The sequence below is a fragment of the Odocoileus virginianus genome, chromosome 22, assembly GCF_023699985.2.
Source record: "Odocoileus virginianus isolate 20LAN1187 ecotype Illinois chromosome 22, Ovbor_1.2, whole genome shotgun sequence".
Taxonomy (NCBI): domain Eukaryota; kingdom Metazoa; phylum Chordata; class Mammalia; order Artiodactyla; family Cervidae; genus Odocoileus; species Odocoileus virginianus.
The window spans coordinates 12,221,476-12,239,350 of record NC_069695.1 but is presented as its reverse complement, the minus strand read 5'-3'; the positions used below and the strand labels follow the sequence as shown (position 1 = coordinate 12,239,350).

General features: G+C 50.2%; 1 protein-coding gene across 6 annotated transcripts in view; it reads right to left on the bottom strand.

Annotated features, from left to right (window-relative positions):
• Nucleotides 1-17,875, bottom strand: part of ZBTB7C (zinc finger and BTB domain containing 7C) — a 379,298-nt gene that overhangs the window by 27,697 nt on the left and 333,726 nt on the right. The window lies entirely within an intron of this gene.

Genomic DNA, 17,875 nt, shown 5'->3' with positions numbered 1-17,875 from the left:
TGCAAAGAGTCGGACACAACTGAGCCTCTGACACACACACACAGATAAGAATAACCCACAACAAAATATTAAGGAGAAATACAGACCAAGAAGGACCCCGGGGTGGGCTGGGTCCTACCACTGGGGATGTGGGAGCCAGCGGGTGGATGTCTGGGCAGAACCCCAGCACCAGGCAGCTGTGATGGAGGGACTCCTTGAGGATGTAGAGCAAACACCCGCTTTTGAGCGCAGTCCCTGGGGTCCAGCCTCCCTCTGTCTGTTTCTCCAGGGCACATCTCAGGGGACGAGAGCGGTCCTCCCCCCGCCACACTGGCTCAGCCACAAGTGTGTCCACAAGTCCCAGCCAGCACCAAGGGCAGGACTCTTTCACAGCCTCTGGGGAGGGTGTCTGACTGCCAGCACCTTACAAAGTTAACTATCCCACCCCCCATCTCCCGACCACCAGCGTTCATCATCCATTTGCGCTGAGAGTTTCGGTCCCCAGACTACCATAAATTACAGTGAAAATATTCTCAAGGGACAAGAGTCCCCCACCTCTCCCCCAGCCCTCAGTCCCCAGCTCAAAAAAGCCAAAAAAAGTGCCAGAACGGGCTCAGCAATTTCTTCGTATCTCGGAAGTCTGGTCCCTCTTTGAAGTCTCAAGATCAAAAATGTTGAAGAAATACAAGGTTAAAGAGTTAGAAAAGAGTTGGCGAAAAACATCATTATTTGCAGAGTATATTCCTGGATACTTTCCTATACAAACAATGGACAAGCTCAAAAACATAGAGGATCCCATTTACTTGGCAAAGAAAATAGATATAACACCTAAGAATAAGCTCATAAGAAATGTGCAAAGTCCATACAAAGAGAGTTTTAAAACATGACTGAAGCACTCTTTAAATAGAAAGTATAGCTGCGTTCAGATAGGAAGCTATAATACTGTAAACACCCCAGTTCCCCCCTAAATAGTTCAATCAATGCAATATGGTCCCAATAAAAATAACAAGCAGAATTTCTATTGAAATTAGATAAGCTGACTCTAAAGTTCGCATGGAAAAATAGGCACTTAAAGAATAGCCAAGAGATTTCTAAAACAGATGACTAATGGGAGTAAGGGGACCAGCCTTACCAGATATGAAAGCACATTATAAAGTCATAAAAATAGAATATTTGATACTGGATCATGAACAGAGAGACAGATCAAGCAGATGCCCATAAACAGACTCACACACATTTATATACATGTGAACTTAGCAAATAGTAAAGGTGGGATTTCAATTTTAAGATGGCTTTTTCAATAAATAGGATGGGGACCACTGGCCAATCATGTAGGAAACAAACGAAACAAAATCCAGACCCCTTTCCCACTCCTTATACCAAAGTAAATGATGCGTACAGCAACGATTTTAAAACTTTTAAAAAGAATCATGAAAAACATCGAAAAATTGTTTTATCATCTCAAAGGAAAGTGCTCTTCTAAGTAAGAAATAAATAAGCTGGGAAAAATATTTGCAAAACATATGATGAAGGGCTAATTTCCTTTATAGCAAAAGCTTATATTAAATCAGGAAAAGACCTATACCTTGCTGGAAAATTGCAAAAACTGTTTTAGCTAAAAAAAAAAAAAAAGAAAGAACAAGATCCCAGAAGAAGAAATACTAGTAGCTTTTAAATATGTGAAAAATGGTCAATATCACTCAGGATTAAAAATGCAAAGATTACAGAGAGATTTTAACTGTGATGATCAAGAAATTTCCCTTATAAATATTGGTTTCATTATCACATGTAACCAATGTAGGTACAAAGCTAATTCCTGCAGTATTGTTCCCATAGCCAAAGACTGGAAGCATCAATGTTCATCGATGGAGCGCTAGCTGGATACACCATGGAGTACTATGCAACCATTAAAAAGAATGAGACATATATCTGTATGTGGATGTATGGAGAATAGCTTTGAGATTCAACTGCAACATAGAGTGTGATTTGTTATCATGTTTGGAAAGAAAAACATGACCACAAATACATATTTTTTGGTAGATGCATGGGCTATCTTTAGAAAGACACATTAAAAACTGGGTACTAGTTCTTTCTGTGATGGTGTTGGAGAGCTGCCAGTGAGGGGTAGAAGGTAATTTATTTTCCTATATGTACTTTTTGGAGGTATTTGAATATTAAAGCCATTACTATTAAAAATGTTGAATGACTAAATGCTCTCCCTTCTTTCACAAAACTCCCAAACTCTTTGGGATTTTTTGTAATGTCTAATCACTACTGATTTGTTCTGGGGCCTTTCAACTAAATGATCTATTTTTCTGTCTGTAAAATGGAGTTAATGACACTGGGCCATCTACCTCATGGTTGTGAGGATCAGATAAGAATTGAGTGAGAACAGGCTTTGGCTGCCATTAAGTCCTGTAGGATACAATTGTAGGATATTAGGAGTGGCCTACAGTCTGACTAGAATCTGCCTATGACACAGCACTGTTCCTGTGGCTAGAAAGGCAGGCTATACAGAGAAGTGGATTTTCTAATAGTAGAAGAGCCCACAGTTTCAGCCTCAGGAGGTCAATGTTGGCTAGTCCAACATTTATCATATAGCAACAGAACATACGGAGAAGGAGCCAGGAGGTTGTTTTGGCATCTTCTGAACTTCTAGAACCTTGGGAAGGTCTGGTTGCAAATGATGATCTTCATGATCATCAAAACCTGACTGCTTTCCAGTCAACACCTACTACACAGTTACTAACTCATTCATCATTCCCATTTTATAGGTGTGAGTACTGAGCTCTAAAGGATTAAAGGGACTCATTCAAGGCACCCTGGATCTGGTCATTTGTGCACTGCAGAACTCTTGATGACTCCCTTTATTTAAGAGATCCCACCATTCCAGTCTGCCCATCCTAGTCCTCCATCGTCTCCTCTTGACTTTATTCCCAGTGCTCTCTGACATGGAATCTCTCTTTAAAGCTGGCTTGTGCATTGCCCTCCAAACACAGCATGCTCATTCCAGCCTTGTGCCTGTGGCTTTAAGCTGCCACACCTCCAGGTCCATGTCTCTTGTCCACAGTCTCTTCAAGACTATGGTTGAGTCTCACTTCTTGCCTAATACCCTTCGTCTGTCACCTAAAGCAAACCTAAAGGCCTCCGGGTCCTGGTCCAGACCTGGGCTGGGACCACGTCTCCCTCTTCCCTCTCTTGCTCCCCTGTTCCCGTTTCCATCTATTTCATTATATGTCAGGATGGTCCCCAAAGAACCTTACTTTCTGGTATTCAAACCTTGTGAATTCCCTCCCACATTGTATCAGGGTTGGTTGGTATGGCCAGGGAAGTGATGATGTGGGACTTCCAAAACTAAGAGACATTGCCACTTTTGCCTTGCTTTCTCTGGGTGCTCCTGCTGATGTTGGGAGACACAGAAGCAGCCTATGGAGGGGTCTAAGCGAGGAGGAACTAGAACTCACCAACAATCGGCTCCAAGTTGCCAGCTACTAAGTGAGCCATCTTGGAAGCAGGTCTTTCAACCCTAATCAAAGTTAAGATGATCCCAGTCAGTCAATATCTTGACTATACCTTCATGGGAAACCTTGAGCCAGATCTCCCCAGCTAAGCTGCTCTTGAATTTCTGACTATAAAATCATGAGAATAAGTGTTTAGTGTTGTTTTAAGCTGCTGAAGTTTGGGAGCATTTTTGTTACACAGCAACAGCTGACTAATGTACATTCCTCTCACCACCCCCCACCCCTCAGCAGTTAGGACCTTATCCCTGGCCCTTGCCCATTTATCGTCTTTACTGGCTTTTCACATATCATCTTATTTGGGCTTCCCAGGTGGCTCAGTGGTAAAGAATCCGCCTGCCGATGCAGAAGATGCAGGAGGCACAGGTCGATCCCTAGGTTAGCAAGATCACCTGGAGAAAGAAATGGCAACCCACTCCAGTATTCTTGCCTGGGAAATCCCATGGACAGAGGAACCTGGCGGGCTACAGTCCACAGGGCTGCAAAGAGTTGGACACTACTGAGTGAGCGCGTGCACGCGCGCGCGCGCGCGCACACACACACACACACACACACACAGAGTGTTGTTTAATCTTATATAATCTTGCTTCCTCAAGAAACATATGTGGTTTATACTTCCCCCATATCTCCTATCATGCCTAGTGAGGTCTGGGAACAAAGGGTGAGACCAACAATCATTTGCTGACTTCCTATTTGTGAAGAGGTGAGTGTGTAACTGAAAGGCCACAGGACATGAATGCACGATTTTTCCTGCTTGACTAGTAGCCTTATAAGCATGCAAACAACTCAACTTGCACAGAATACCTGCAAACCCACCACCTGAGACCCACAGCTCACGCTCACACTGGAGCATCCACGTGGGAGCACTCGTGAACATTCCCAAGTGTTCCATGGTGAGTCACGGTCATGATTCAGCCCAGGGGTCTCCCGGAGGGACTGAGCGGGAGGAGGACCTGGAAAGGGCTGTTACTTCTTACTAATGCCACTGAATGCTGGCTCCACACCCTTTCCAAAAATATCCCTTTCAAAGCCGGAGTTAACAGCCCCCACTTCTGATGCTCAATTCTAAATAGATGGTACGCCTCAGCCCAAAGAACAATTTAGAAGTTCGAGAATCATAAAGAGGAATACTGCCAAGGGAGTTGCTGCTACTGCTTTTAAGAAGCCCTGCTCCCACCCCCAGTCTCTCTGGAGCTGCCACCCCAGACCCCAGAGACACATCTCCAAACCCGCCCAGGCTCTTCTCCCTACAGGAGCTGGGTGGGAGGACATGACCCTTCCTCCGCTCCCTCCCTCCTCGCATCTCTTTCCCAGGCCAGTGGGCTGAGTTTTCAAGACTAACCCAAAAGAGCTGAAGGGAGGAGGGGAGCCCTTTTGTAAAACGGTGTCTAAACAGAGGCAGCCCCACCAGTTTCTTGGCTGGGTGGGTGGAGGTGACCAAAGATACAATTATAACGGAGCCCATCCTCTCCCACAAGACCCGTTTTAACCAGTGTGTAATAAAGCCCCGGCTCATCCACCCTCTGATTTGGGTCAGATGAGATGCATTTTTAGCTTTTCTGGGGAGTTCATGCCAGTGGGGGAAGCACAAGGGGGAAGAAACAAACAAATAGGCTGCAGTCATTGAAAGAGAGAGGAGTCAGGAGCTGACTGAGCAGGGGCCCGGGAGTCCATCCTCTGCCTGCCGCCACTGCTAGCCATTCTGGTCCAGACCTGGGCTGGGACCATGTCTCAATCTCTCTCTCTCCTGATCCCCTGCTCTCAACATCACGTGCTCTCCCTGCACCATCTTCATCACCTGTGCTCTCCTCCCCATTCCTGCTGCTGCTTATTCAGAAGTGAATCAATTCTCGCCACCAGCTCCCAGTAGAGGTGCCAGGATCCACCATGTGGGCCCTGCCTGCCCTGCCCGCCTGCCTGCCTCCAACAACTGGAGCCAGCATGCCCAGCTTCCACCACCTTGTCCCTGCTGCCGAAGCCTTGCTGCCTGTCAACTTCCTTGGCGTCCCCCTACATTTAGTGGGCTAACTCAGCTCATACTTTCAGACCTGGTCCGGGCACCACCTCCTCCTGAGGCTAGGCGCTTGCCCTCCCTCTCTCCCAGCTCTTACCACGCAGAGATGCAGCTGGAAAGTGGGTGTGACTGTGATCAACCTGGGGGAGAGGAGGCAGAAGCGACTCGGATGTGAAGTGCTGAGGGTGGGGGTCAGGATAGGGGTAGAGAGACCACAGGGGGTTGCTGTGGGATGAGCTCTGGGTGTCAGGACTCCCCATAACCCATGGGGCGAGGGGGCTGCCAGGAGTGGAGAGAAGCGTGTCCCCAGTCCAATCCCAGATGCCTGAAAGGTGCTGACCAAACAGCCACGGCGTTAGGAGGGGCTGGGGTGGGACTGGACGAGGTAGGGACAGGAGTGTGACCCTGCTCTGGCCTCCACAGGCTGAGGGACCATCCAACCAGGGTGGAGAGCAGGACACCTTGGAAATGTCTATAGGCAATTTACAAAGCTTCGGTTATGAAAATTGTAAAAGGAACAATGTGTCTCCTGATGCAAAGCTCATCAGAAAGAAGGGTAGTGATGAAGGCTTCCTAAAACAGACAACAGGAGGATTAGACAAAGCTGGATTACTTATATCCCCCAGGAAGTTCTGTCCCTTCCTTTTTCTCTTCGCCCCGACATTCCCCATGGTCTCTAACGGAGGCCGCCGCTCTGTGCTCTCCAAGCTTGGAGCCCGTGGCTTCCTCCCTTCCTTAGTCAGGGAGGCTCTCACCTTCTCCAACAGTCTGAGCCCCCAGTCTCCCTCCAACCATCCTGAACATTCATTAATTAAGTCCCTCAGGCTGTTGGAGATGGGGGCGGAGGGTCTTCAGACACATAAGAAGCCCCTACTCCACGAGTATGTTGAGCAAACTATTTTGCACAAGTACACGTTTGGCCAGTTTTCAAATGCGAGCAGATGGGATTGTGACAGATTCAACCCGAAGACACATGAAAACATTACTGAATCACAGGAGCCAGGCAGAGGTCCATGAAATGCTTTGAGCTTCAGAAAGGGATCCTCATCTTTAAAAAGATGAGCCTCCCACCCCCCAGGACTGGAATGTGAGTTCCTTGACAGTAAGAATGGTTTGCTCCTCTCTCCCCAGCACAGGATGGAGTATGGAGCTTCACACCAGCAGGCATCTGGCATGTTTGTTGAGTGACTCACTGAGCACCCATGGGCCTCGTCATCTGGAAGTGGTCAGCATCGCCTTGACTTTCTGGAGGAAGAGATGACCCAGGAACATAAATAACGAAGCTCTCAGTAAGCAGCAAATGCTGGGGATGCCTGGCCCTTCTAGCAACGTCACCCAGCCACACACTGTGCCCCTGTGCTCACATGGTGCCAAGGAAAGCAAAATGCTCAACCAGAAAATTGCATGAATTAAATTCCCAAGGGGAAAACAGGAGCATCTTATTTCTTCTGATTAAACGATCTATGGATCAGGATAAGAAGAATTTCCTCTAAAAACCTTCAGCACAATTGTGCTTCACAATTGCTATAACCTCAAAACATAACAGGCACAGCCAGCTGTGAGACACCCCTTTTTGTTCCTGAGTATTCACAGTTTGAAAGGTGAGGAGAGGGTCCCATCGTGGCCTGTGAAGAGGTTCCATCCCTGGGAGACATTGCCTCCCATCCTCTCCCAGGAGGAGCTGGGTAAGCTGGGAGCATCCATCACAAAGGATTCCACTCTGGTCCACGATGTCTAAACCTCACATCCCACCTCACCCACAGAGCCCCTGAACCCTGAGCAAGTTAGACACATGGGAGCAGTTTTAATTTCATGCACCACTTCCTGAGCACCTACTATGTGCCAGGTCATGAGTGGGCTCTTGTATGTGTATTACCTCTTTGAATCCTTCCAATGACCCTGTGAGCTGGTTATGTCTGATCCAGTTTTCCTATGAGGAGACTGAACCAGGAGTGGTAAAGTCTCAAGTCCCAGGATGTGCAGTGAGTCAGTGGTCTGCTCCATCCTAAGGGCTCTATGTGAGAGCATCCAACAACCGACAGTTGGGATGATGGTGGAAGGAACTGGGAATTCGGTTTGCATACACCTTAAGATGGCTTCTAGGATGTTGGGGCTGGGTGGGATCTTCTATAGTTGAGGATGCTGAGACCCAGAGAGGGGGAAAAGACATCTTCCTAGGCAGACAATGCAGCTTCACTCATAGCCACACCAGGGTGCTGGTTCTGGCACCAGCAACCACAGCGGGCACAGGGCATCCTTGTTTTGCCACCCCCGCTCAGCTCTCTGCTGTGGGCAGGAGTCTGTGACTCTGCCAGGACCCCAGAAAGGATTATAACACATCAATCTCACCTCGAAGGTTACTCTCCCTGCTTCCCACCACCCAAAGCCCAAGGTGAGACCAATTAATCTTGGTTTTCCCAGGACTTTCCTGGTTGAAGCATTTGGAAGTCCCATATTCTGGGACTCCCCTGGGTCTGGGCAGAGGGGGATGGTAGGTCACCTAGATGATCTCCATCTTCTATATAAACCTCCCGCCTCCGCTGCCTTTCGTGATCATGTGGTTCAGCTTCCCGAGACACACTATGCAGGGCTTACAGTCTTGACTGACACCCTTGAGAGGCCCTGCCCCAGTCGACGCCGAGAAAGAATTCCTGTTGCCCCTGTGGCTTGGTCAACCCTGGCAACCCTGAGAGGGGGCAGCCCTCTGCCTCTGGCTCTGACGGAGCATGGAGGGGCAGAAGGGGAGGAGACAGATGTGATGGAGATGGGAAGAAGCAGGGGATTGCCAGTTAATGAAATCAAGGCAAGGAGAAAAGGGAGCCAAGGGAGGTGTAGCGAGAGGAGAGAAAGAGGGAGAGGCAGCAATATGGGTCATATAAATAAGCAAATGGGCAGTTGTCACGGCCAGCTGTGGTCCAGGTTTCAGTGATGCCCACTGAGCAAAGAAGGATTTAAAGTTACATGTGGCTGTGGGGTTACTTGGTTTAACACCCTCATTTTGCAGATTTTGAGAAAACTAAAGCCTATAGGATTGAAAGGTAAGGGTCTCCAGAGCATAATCATGTCAAACTATTTTTTTTTTCCATACCACCCAGAACTTTCATGGTATTTTGTGAGTGACAGGTTCTTAAATGTTCATTAATAAGGATGGTGACAGTAGTGATATTTATCTCTGGCAATCCAGTCCTCTTCAGCAGGTCTTTCTGTGTCACTGTCAAGACAAGGCTGGATAATTATCTTGGAAATTTGAGCAATGTGGCCACAAAGGATAAGAAGGTGGCCCCAATCTCCTGGGAAGCAGAAGGGCTGGCCCCACACGTGGGTAGCTGCTGCGATGGGGTGATTGGAGGGCACCTCACTAAGCTCTCAACACCCCAACGTACCTCTCTCTTCCCAGCCTGAAATGATGCTACCCAGCTCGCCATTCCCACCACTGGGAATTCCCACCAGGGTAGATTTTAATGAGGAGCTCTGCTGGTGGGAACCACCAGAGCCCCTTTTATCCTGCACCCAAGTTTTCAAGGATTTCTGGATTATCTCAAGAGCAGTACATGTGAGCTCCTCAGGACAACTGCTCACCCCACAGAGGACCCAGGGCACCTGACCCTCGGGACTTAAGCCCACCGTCCACGCCACTGGCCATGCAAGGTATTGGGAAGGGGAAGAACAGTGATAGAAACAGGGAGAGGAAGGGGGAATAAGGGGGGTGGTCTTTCTAGGAGGAGGGAATGAATGGGAGCAAGGGAAAGTGGGCAGGGGACAGTCTAATTTATGGGGAGGCAAAAGCCACAGTGGGTGGCTCATAATCCCGGCTTCCTGAGGGTATTACTAACTATCCTCCCTCCCAAAAAGGACTCCCTGGTCAAAGATGTCAGCTGCCAAGACCTGATGTGCCATTTTGGTTGGGGGAGGTCTTCACTGTGAAAGCCTGTGTGGGCATTAGGACCTGATGGGAGGGCTGAGGAGTCAGTGTTGGGTGGCATGTTGGAAAGCTCTGGGACAGAGGACAGAGCCGTCTGGGATACAAGTCTGGAGGCCTGACCTCCTGGCCCAGCTCCAACTAGAGCCAGCCTCCTCGAGGTCACAGGGGTTGCAGGGGCCTCGCCTGGGTCCCTGGGTCCTCAGCCTATGGGCCGCCTCTACCACACAACACAGCTTCCTGCCCAGGGCTCTGAGAAGTGCTCCTATTCAGACTCTAGCTTTCTGTCATCACATGAGGAGGGCAGGTGGGGACAGCCCATCTTTTCATCCATCCCTCAGCCCTGGAGTTGAAATGGCAACCCACTCCGCTGTTCTTGCCTGGAGAATCCCATGGACAGAGGAGACTGGCAGGCCATGGTCCATGGGGTCGCAGAGAGTTGAACATGATTGAAGCGACTAAGCACGCACCCCTGGAGCCAATTCAGCACCAGGACTTGCGGCTCTTTCCTCTGCCCCCTCCCTCTCCCTGAAACCAGCCCTCGTATGGAAGCTTCCTGGGTGAGGCATCCCTGCCTTTGAGGGTCTCCTGTCTCCAGCAGGCAGAGTCTGCCCTCCCCTTCATTTGCCGGCCAGGTGTCATCTCCAGGCCAGCCGAATCTTCGGTTTCCATGCCATGCACCTCTTGAGGCCCCATAATTATTGCAGGAAGTCCCTGGGGCCTGGCCCAGTGGCACCCATGGCCCTGCCAGGCCTGGCTGTCTGCCCTGTCCCTGGAGTCCTCTGTCTGCCCACAGCCTGCTGCATCCAGACTCTGGCTGGATCACAATCCCTGGCCAACATCATATGCATATTTCAGAGGGTCTGCACACCCCATTGACATGGGTGCTCTGAAGCCCTTAGGGCCAGGAGTGGGGGTGACATAACAAGACGAACCACCACGACTGGGCTTTGATTGAAAGCAAACCACTTCACAAGCCATATTTAATGCTGAACAAAAGGTGGGCGTACAGAGACCGTCTCTGTGGATGATGCATTAAGTGTGCAAACCCGAATACAAATGAAGCAGCCACAAAATTATAGATACTAGTGAGGCCTGGGTATAAGTGCAGGGAGTCGGCAACCACTGGGGGGCCTCCCAACCCTCCCCCCTACTGAGAGGTGGTGTCAGTGTACAGTGTCCCCTCCCCGTTCCCAAGATCTTGAAGAGGGAGTCTTCTGGCTGGGGCCTGGGGAGAGAGGTGGGGCTCGTCTACATGGTGACAGATTATTTTACTATGTTGCAACTGGGAGGGGAGGAAGGAGTAGCTGCAGGTCATTTGATGTCTTGGGATTAAGATCCAGCTCCTCTCTGGCAAGATGCATGACCTGGAAAGAGTGGTCAGCCCGGTTGACTCATAGCTTTCCCTGTCAGTGAACGAGTTGAACTAACTTCATGGTCTCTAAAAGGTTTGACAATCCCTGAGTCTATGACAAATAAAAGTGCAATGGAAGAACCAGGTATGAGGCCCCGGATAAGTCGCTATGTTTCTCTGGGCCTTAGTTCCCTTCTTTGCAAAATGAAGTGGGTGACAGTTCAGTTGAGGTGTATCAACTTGTCTAGGCCCCAGCTTCCAGATATTTGTTCACACACTAGTCTAGATAGTTCAGTCTAGATGGTATTTTTTAGATGAGATTACCATTTACATCAGTAGATTCTGAGTAAAGCAGATGACCATCCATAATAAGTGTGGGCCTTATCCAACCAGTTCAAGACCCTAGGAGAAAAGAGACTGGGATCCCCAGGGGAGGAGGGAATTCTGCCTTCCGACCTCCTTCAGGCCTGAACTGCAACATCAGCTCTAACCTGGGTCTCCAGCTTGCGGGCTGGTCCTGCAGATTTTGAACTTGCCAACTCTCACAGTGACATGAGCCGATTCTTTGAAACAAATCTCCCCTTCTTGCTCTCTGTACACACACACATACACACACACACACACACACACACACACACACACACACATACACACACTGTCGGTTCTGCTTCTCTGGAGAACTCTGACTAATGTGCGGTAGTTGGATAAGTTGGTGGTCCTCTAACATGAGTCCTGTGGGTGCTAACCCATGTTACATCACTGCAGGATCTCTTAAAACCACCAGCGTCCAGACCCCAACCTCAGACCAGTTGAACCAGACTCTCCAAGGATGGGGCCTGGGCATTGGTGTTTTAAACTCCCCAGGGCCTCTCCATGTGCACAAGGCTGAGAACCACCGCAGTCACTTGGAAGCTTATTAAAAATGCGGCTCCACCTAAGACCTACAAATCAGAGCCTTTGGGGTGGGGTCTTGGCGTCTTCAGATGGAAGGAGCGCAGGGGTCAGCTGCTCTCTAAAATTTACTATCTCTGGGCACGAATTGCCTCTCAGGGACCTCTTGGCTTCAGCAAACAACAACTGCAAGGCCTGAATTTTGGGGCCGGAGCTCACAGGTCCGCTCAGGCGGGGACTGAGGTCGTCGCAGCGGGAAAGCCCAGCAGGGCACCGTGCTTGAGGCAAGAAGAGGCTCTGCCTCCTGCCCTCCCCCGCCCCCCCAAGGGCACGCAGCACCCATCAGGAGGTCACCCACCTCCCGAGGGGGCACACACAGTGTCCCGCCCACCTTTGTATCCCCGCCCAGGGCAGGGCCAGGTGCAGACGGTGCTCACACACACCATTGTTGCCTCACTCACTGAACAGATGGACACATTGTCTCCTCAGGGCTGGGCTCACCTGTCCCCGAGGTTCTGTGGGCGGCACGTCTCTCCCCATTCCCATCCTCCCTGCTCCAACCTGGAAAGGCCCTGCCCTTCCACGTCCTGTCGGCTCCCTGCTATTCTCAGGGCCCCGCTGACACCCCCTCCCCTGAAAGACCCTGCTGACTCTTCTCTGCCCACCCACAGTGCATCTAACGGGATGACGGGGGGCTGCAAGGGTGCCCTCCCGCCATCTCACCCACGTGCCCTCTGTCAGCCCCAGACTGTGGAAAGGGGCCACCCCCCAGGGTCTACCCCGAACAGGGCAGGCGGCTGTGAGAATGCACGCTGGAGAAATCCCCACCTTGTGGGGAGGCCCACAAGAGCAGGTCGGGGCGCTCTGACCGCTCCCACCCTGTCCCGCCCCCCCACTCCCATCTGGGAGCCTCTATTATCAGGAGCGAGGCTTTGAGCTGCACTTGCCTGATTTTGGACTCTGTTCCTTCCAATTCCGGGACTCTTAACCGGAAGGCCTCCCCACTGCCCTGTGAGTGGAGCCAGAAAGGTGTTCACTGTCCCCGGGAAAGGCACAAATGAGGGGTAGGATTTGAGCCCAGCGGGGAGACTAGGCCAAAAAATGTGATAAAAGGCTCAAGGGGTTAGTGGTTGGGCAGTTTCTTCAGGGGAGTCTGGTCTAGCCCCTGGTGGAGAAGAAGAGAGGGAAGGGATGTGTCAGGCTCCGGGTGAGGCTCCTGGGATGGCTGCCCCATTTCACAGGGGAGGCAACAGGGGCTCTCAGAGGTGACTTCACTCACCCAGGGCACCTGGCAGGGCCAGGACCCAAACCCAGGTCTGTAAGACTTCAAGGGGATGCCAAGGAGGCAGACAGGGACTCACTGCTTCACCCACTCAACATACACATGTTAACCAGGTATGTGCCAGGCATTAGGAGGCATATAGCACTGAACCAAGGTCCACACTGAGTTTCAATTCTCGTGAGTGAGGCATGGCATACTTTTGGGTCCTGACATCCTTGAAGAAAACAAGGTTTGGTGCTGCCTACTCGGTTCTAGAATTATCTCCACTAGGATCTGGCACGACAAGCCCCTGGCTACGGACTGGTACCTGGTCTCCCGCTGTCAAAGTCACAAAGACACTGTCGTTGGATGGCGCCATCTGAGAAAGAATTGGTGCTACTTTGCCAGTCAAAGTATAGGTGGCAGGAGGAAAAGGAGGAGCAAGGCTGTCCACGATCTTAGTGGATGATGGCCAAGAACCCAGCAATGCTGGGAAGAGCCCACCCCGTCCCAACGTGGGGCCACACCTCTTCCCACACAGTGTGTTCCTGGAGAAGGGAAACCCCCTGCACTGAAACAGCACCAAGAGGTCAGGTCAGAGATTTCCCTTTGAGTCCTACTTTGCATCCCTTCACCCTGTCACTCCCTTAAAAGGCTGCCTCCGACTTGAAGCCCAGAGCAGCTACAAAGGGGGACAGGCATCTGTGCGTGATGGAGGGAGGGATGCAAACATGCCATCATGACAGTTTCTGGATAAGAAGACAGATACCAGGGACCCTCCCCGCCACCCTCATCTTTCCTGATGTTTCTGTGCTGATTCTTTCCTTAGCTTCCTTGTGAGCCTGCATTCTCCCCTTTCCCAGTGTGTCTCATAGCCCAGCCTCATGCACCAAAAATTCCCATTAGTGTACACGGAGATTTCTGGTCCAAAAAATGTGCACATGCCACTTGATTGTAACTGCTTCTTCCCAGCAGTTCCTTAAGGGTAGGGATCATGTCATGCTCTTCTAATGCCTGCCGCACAGTGTCTGGTACATTGTAATGTACAGGCAAGATAAATGAATGAAAATTTCATGAGAACTATGGATTCTAAGATATCGCAAATGCAATAAAACACTCTTTACACAAAAGCACTATACACACTGTTAGTTAACTGATTCAGAAAGCCGCTGCAGCTAACTCAGGTCCTTGTTATGAACGTAAATGATGACCTGAGAGTCTCTGAAAAATTCCTGATTATCTGTAATTCCGAGTAAAGATGCATGGAAGACTCAACACCACCAAAATAAAACAAAAACCCCAAAACAACCCAATTCAAAAATGAGCCAAAGACTTGACTAGACAGTTCTCCAAAGATGTTCTCAGCTGACCAATAAGCACATGAAAAGATGATCAATATCACTAATCATTAGGGAAATTCAAATCAAAATCATAATGAGATACTACCTCACACTACTATCAAGAAACCAAAAGGTGTTGGTGAGAATGTGGAGAAATTGGAATGCTTGTGCATTGCTGATTGGAATGCAAAATGTTGCAGCTGCTATGGAAAACAGTATGGTGACTCCTCAAAAAATTAAACATAGACTTGCCATATGATCAACAATCCCACTTCTGGGTATAAACTCAAAAGAATTGAAAACAAGGACTCTGAAAGAGATTTTTACATCCATGTTCATAGTAGCATTATTCACAATAGCCAAGAGGTGGAAACCACCCCAAATGCATCAAAGATGACTGGATAAGTATATCCACACAAAAACCATAAAAAGGAATGACGTTTTGGAACATGCTTCATCATGAATGAACCTTGAAAATATTATGTTAAGTGAAATAAGTCAGTCACAAAAGGACAAGCATTGTATGATTTTACCTAAATGAGATACTTGAAATTGACAAATCCACAGAGATGAGAGCAAAATGGTAGCTGCCAGGGGCTGAGGGGTGGAGAATGAGGAGCTACTGTTTAATGGTTATGGAGTTGCAGTTTGGGATGATCAAAAGAGGTTCTGGAGATGAGTAGCAGTAACAGCTGCACATAATCTATGTACTTGATGCACCTGAATAATACCCTTAAATGGTGAATTTCATGTTATATAAGTTTTAATAATGAATGAGTGAAGCATGGATGCCCCTTGGAGACGGCCTGAGGTATGAGGAAGGCATCTGATGTCTGGAATCAGTCTCCATCTCTAGTCCCAGCTAGAGTCCCAGCTAGAGCTAGGGATCATGTGACACTTTGCCTCTCTGAATTTCAAGTTCCTCATATGGCAACCCACTCTAGTATTCTTGCCTGGAGAATTCCAGGGACAGAAGAGCCTGGCAGGCTATAGTCTATGGGGTCACAAAGAGTTGGACACAGCTGAGTGACTGATACTTTTCATCTGTAAAATGGGTAGGAATACCCCAAACAGGGGAAACGTACTTACTTTACAAACTGGATCCAAGGAGTAAGTGAGCTGACGCATGAAGCTTATAGGACAAGGAGGGAAAAGTTACCTCTCCCTCCTCCCCAGCCAGTCCCTGGACAGTCACTCCTGTTGACCAGGTTTGCCTTAGGCGCCCAACTCCAGCTCACCTTTCCCCAGGGATGCCCAGCCTTCCCACGTCCCGCTCGTGGAGGCCGGCCGCCAGCTTCCCACACTGGATTCATGGAGCAGGGGGGTGAGCTGGCCAAGCCTTATTAGTGCCTCCTCAAGGCGCTTGCAACAAACAAAGACCGAAATGGGAAAGGTAGAATTTCACTCTCCGTGGGAAGTTTGTGGCAGAGGTATTTTTAGGATGGGAGAAGGAGGGAGGTATTTTTAGGATGGGGTACTCTTCCCATTACTCCTCAAATCCCACTTCACCAGTAACCACCTCCTCTTGCGGGGAAGGGCGGACAGGGGTGCCCCTAACTGCCTCGTTTGGAAACTGAGGCAGAGCCCCTTCTGCAGAGGAGTCGGTCACCCTACGGTTCTCCCTGGGGCTGTGACCCCAGGTGTGTGACACCGGCCGGGTCCTGCCAGCCTCCTCCCTTTGGCAAACGGAGCCTGGGGTTCCCTTCCCCCTGCCGGCCACATCCTCACTCTCCCTTCAGGATGACCTGAAAGGGAAGTTTATAAGAGGAAAAGGAATGAAAAGGATCCATTTAACAGCGCACAGTGGGCGGGGGAACTTCCTGACAGGAAACGCTGTGGAAACCGGGCCCCGTCTGGCCATGGAAAACTGGTTTGGCTCAGAATCGGCCAGAGTGGACAGGAGACCTCGGGCAGCCGTACATCACAATTAAACTGGACTTGTCCAAGTTCACGCTCTTTCTTGTCCCCTCTAAAGCGAACAGACACTATAATAATGTGCACACCACAGGGGGAGAAAGGTACCACTTTTTTTTAATCCAGGAAAAAAAAAACCCACCCTAAGGGGGTAAAAAAAAAACAACAACCCTAATTTAGGTCGAAGAGACATAAAGGACTACTGCTTCAGAGAAGGAAATCAGCAGCAGATGTAGGCAGCTGAGCAGAGCCAGGCCGAGCAGGGCCCCTGCCACCGGGCCACCAGCCTGAGTCACCGGGGCGGGGAGGGCAGGCGGGCAGGCGGGGCGATGGGCAAGGGGTGTTTATCTTTATTCTTGGGTTGGGGTGTGGGGTGCGGAAACAATGGGAACAGAAGAGTCCCTGGAGCTGGGACAGGCGCGGAGTTGCAGGCAGGAACAGACAGGCTCCCAGCGGGCTGCTCTTCTGGGCCAGGGAATTCAAACAGGCCCTGAACCTGAACAGGGAGAAGGCCTCTCCTCCCCGTTCCCCACCCAAGGAGACCTTGCAATTCCCTGTTCACAGGGCTAAGTCTGGCTGTGGCTGGCCAGCTGGTCTCCGCCCCTGCTTCCCCACCCAACTGTCTTTAAGAGCCCGGCCCAGCCATCCTGCTGCTGGCGTGGGTGGCTCAGCCCTGGCCCGGCCTCCTGCTCTGCCCGGCACCTTGTCCTTGGATCGTGTTCCGTCTCCTCCTCGCAGTTCCCTTCTTTCCCTTCGCGTGAATTCATTTCCTGCAGTTCCCAAGGGAACTGTGAGCTCCGGAGATGAAGGCCTGGCCCCTGCGTCTGAGGACCCCAGCTCAGTCTGCAGTGAGCAGCCTGGCGTCACTGCCCCTGGAATGTGGGCTCTCAGGGAGAGGGATGGTTCCTATCTTGGTGGCCCTGTAGCCTTCCAGGAGTGGGCCAGCTCAGCGAGTGCCTGTCATACGAAAGGATGAGTGCCAGGGGGCGTCCAGAGAGCCCCCCAGGAGAGCACAGGGGCTGAGAACATCCCCGCACCCTGAGGGGAGAAGCACCCACCCTTGTATAAAGAGGACGGTTTGCATGAGACCCTGAGGTCAAGTAAAGACAGAACTTGGGCTGGGACACAGTGACCCGATTCTCCCAGCACCCCAAACCTCCCAGTGATAGAATGGAGAGGAGATGGAGAGCCTCCTTAAAGATGCTCCCCTGACCCAATGCAGAAAACAGAATCAAAGCATCTCTTAGCAGGAAGGCCTCAGAGCTCTGCAGCCTGGGAAGCTAACTTGGGAAATGGTACCGTCAAGGACATCTGCTTGTCAAAGGAAATGAGACCCCGGTCTCCTGCTGTTCCAAGTCCTTCCCATTCTATGAGGTTTTTGTGGTGAGTCACATAGTTATTAACATACTGGCCCCCTGTTTTTTAAATTCTCAAATTTCCCTTGACCCTTAGACCCCGCTAGTTAATTAAACTCACATCTTTGCCAGCATCAAAATAGGTCATCTCTCAGAGGGAAGAGGGAAGAGGGAGAAGAGAAAAAAGGTGTTTTGCAGTGTTCACAGCATTCAAGCCTCTGCGCTTTATCTTAGGCATTGCTTCTCCCACCCACAGTGCTACAGGCACCATCACTAAGAAACACATGTCGGAGCCTCGTCAGTGTGAGTGCTGCCATAGTGTACATCGGT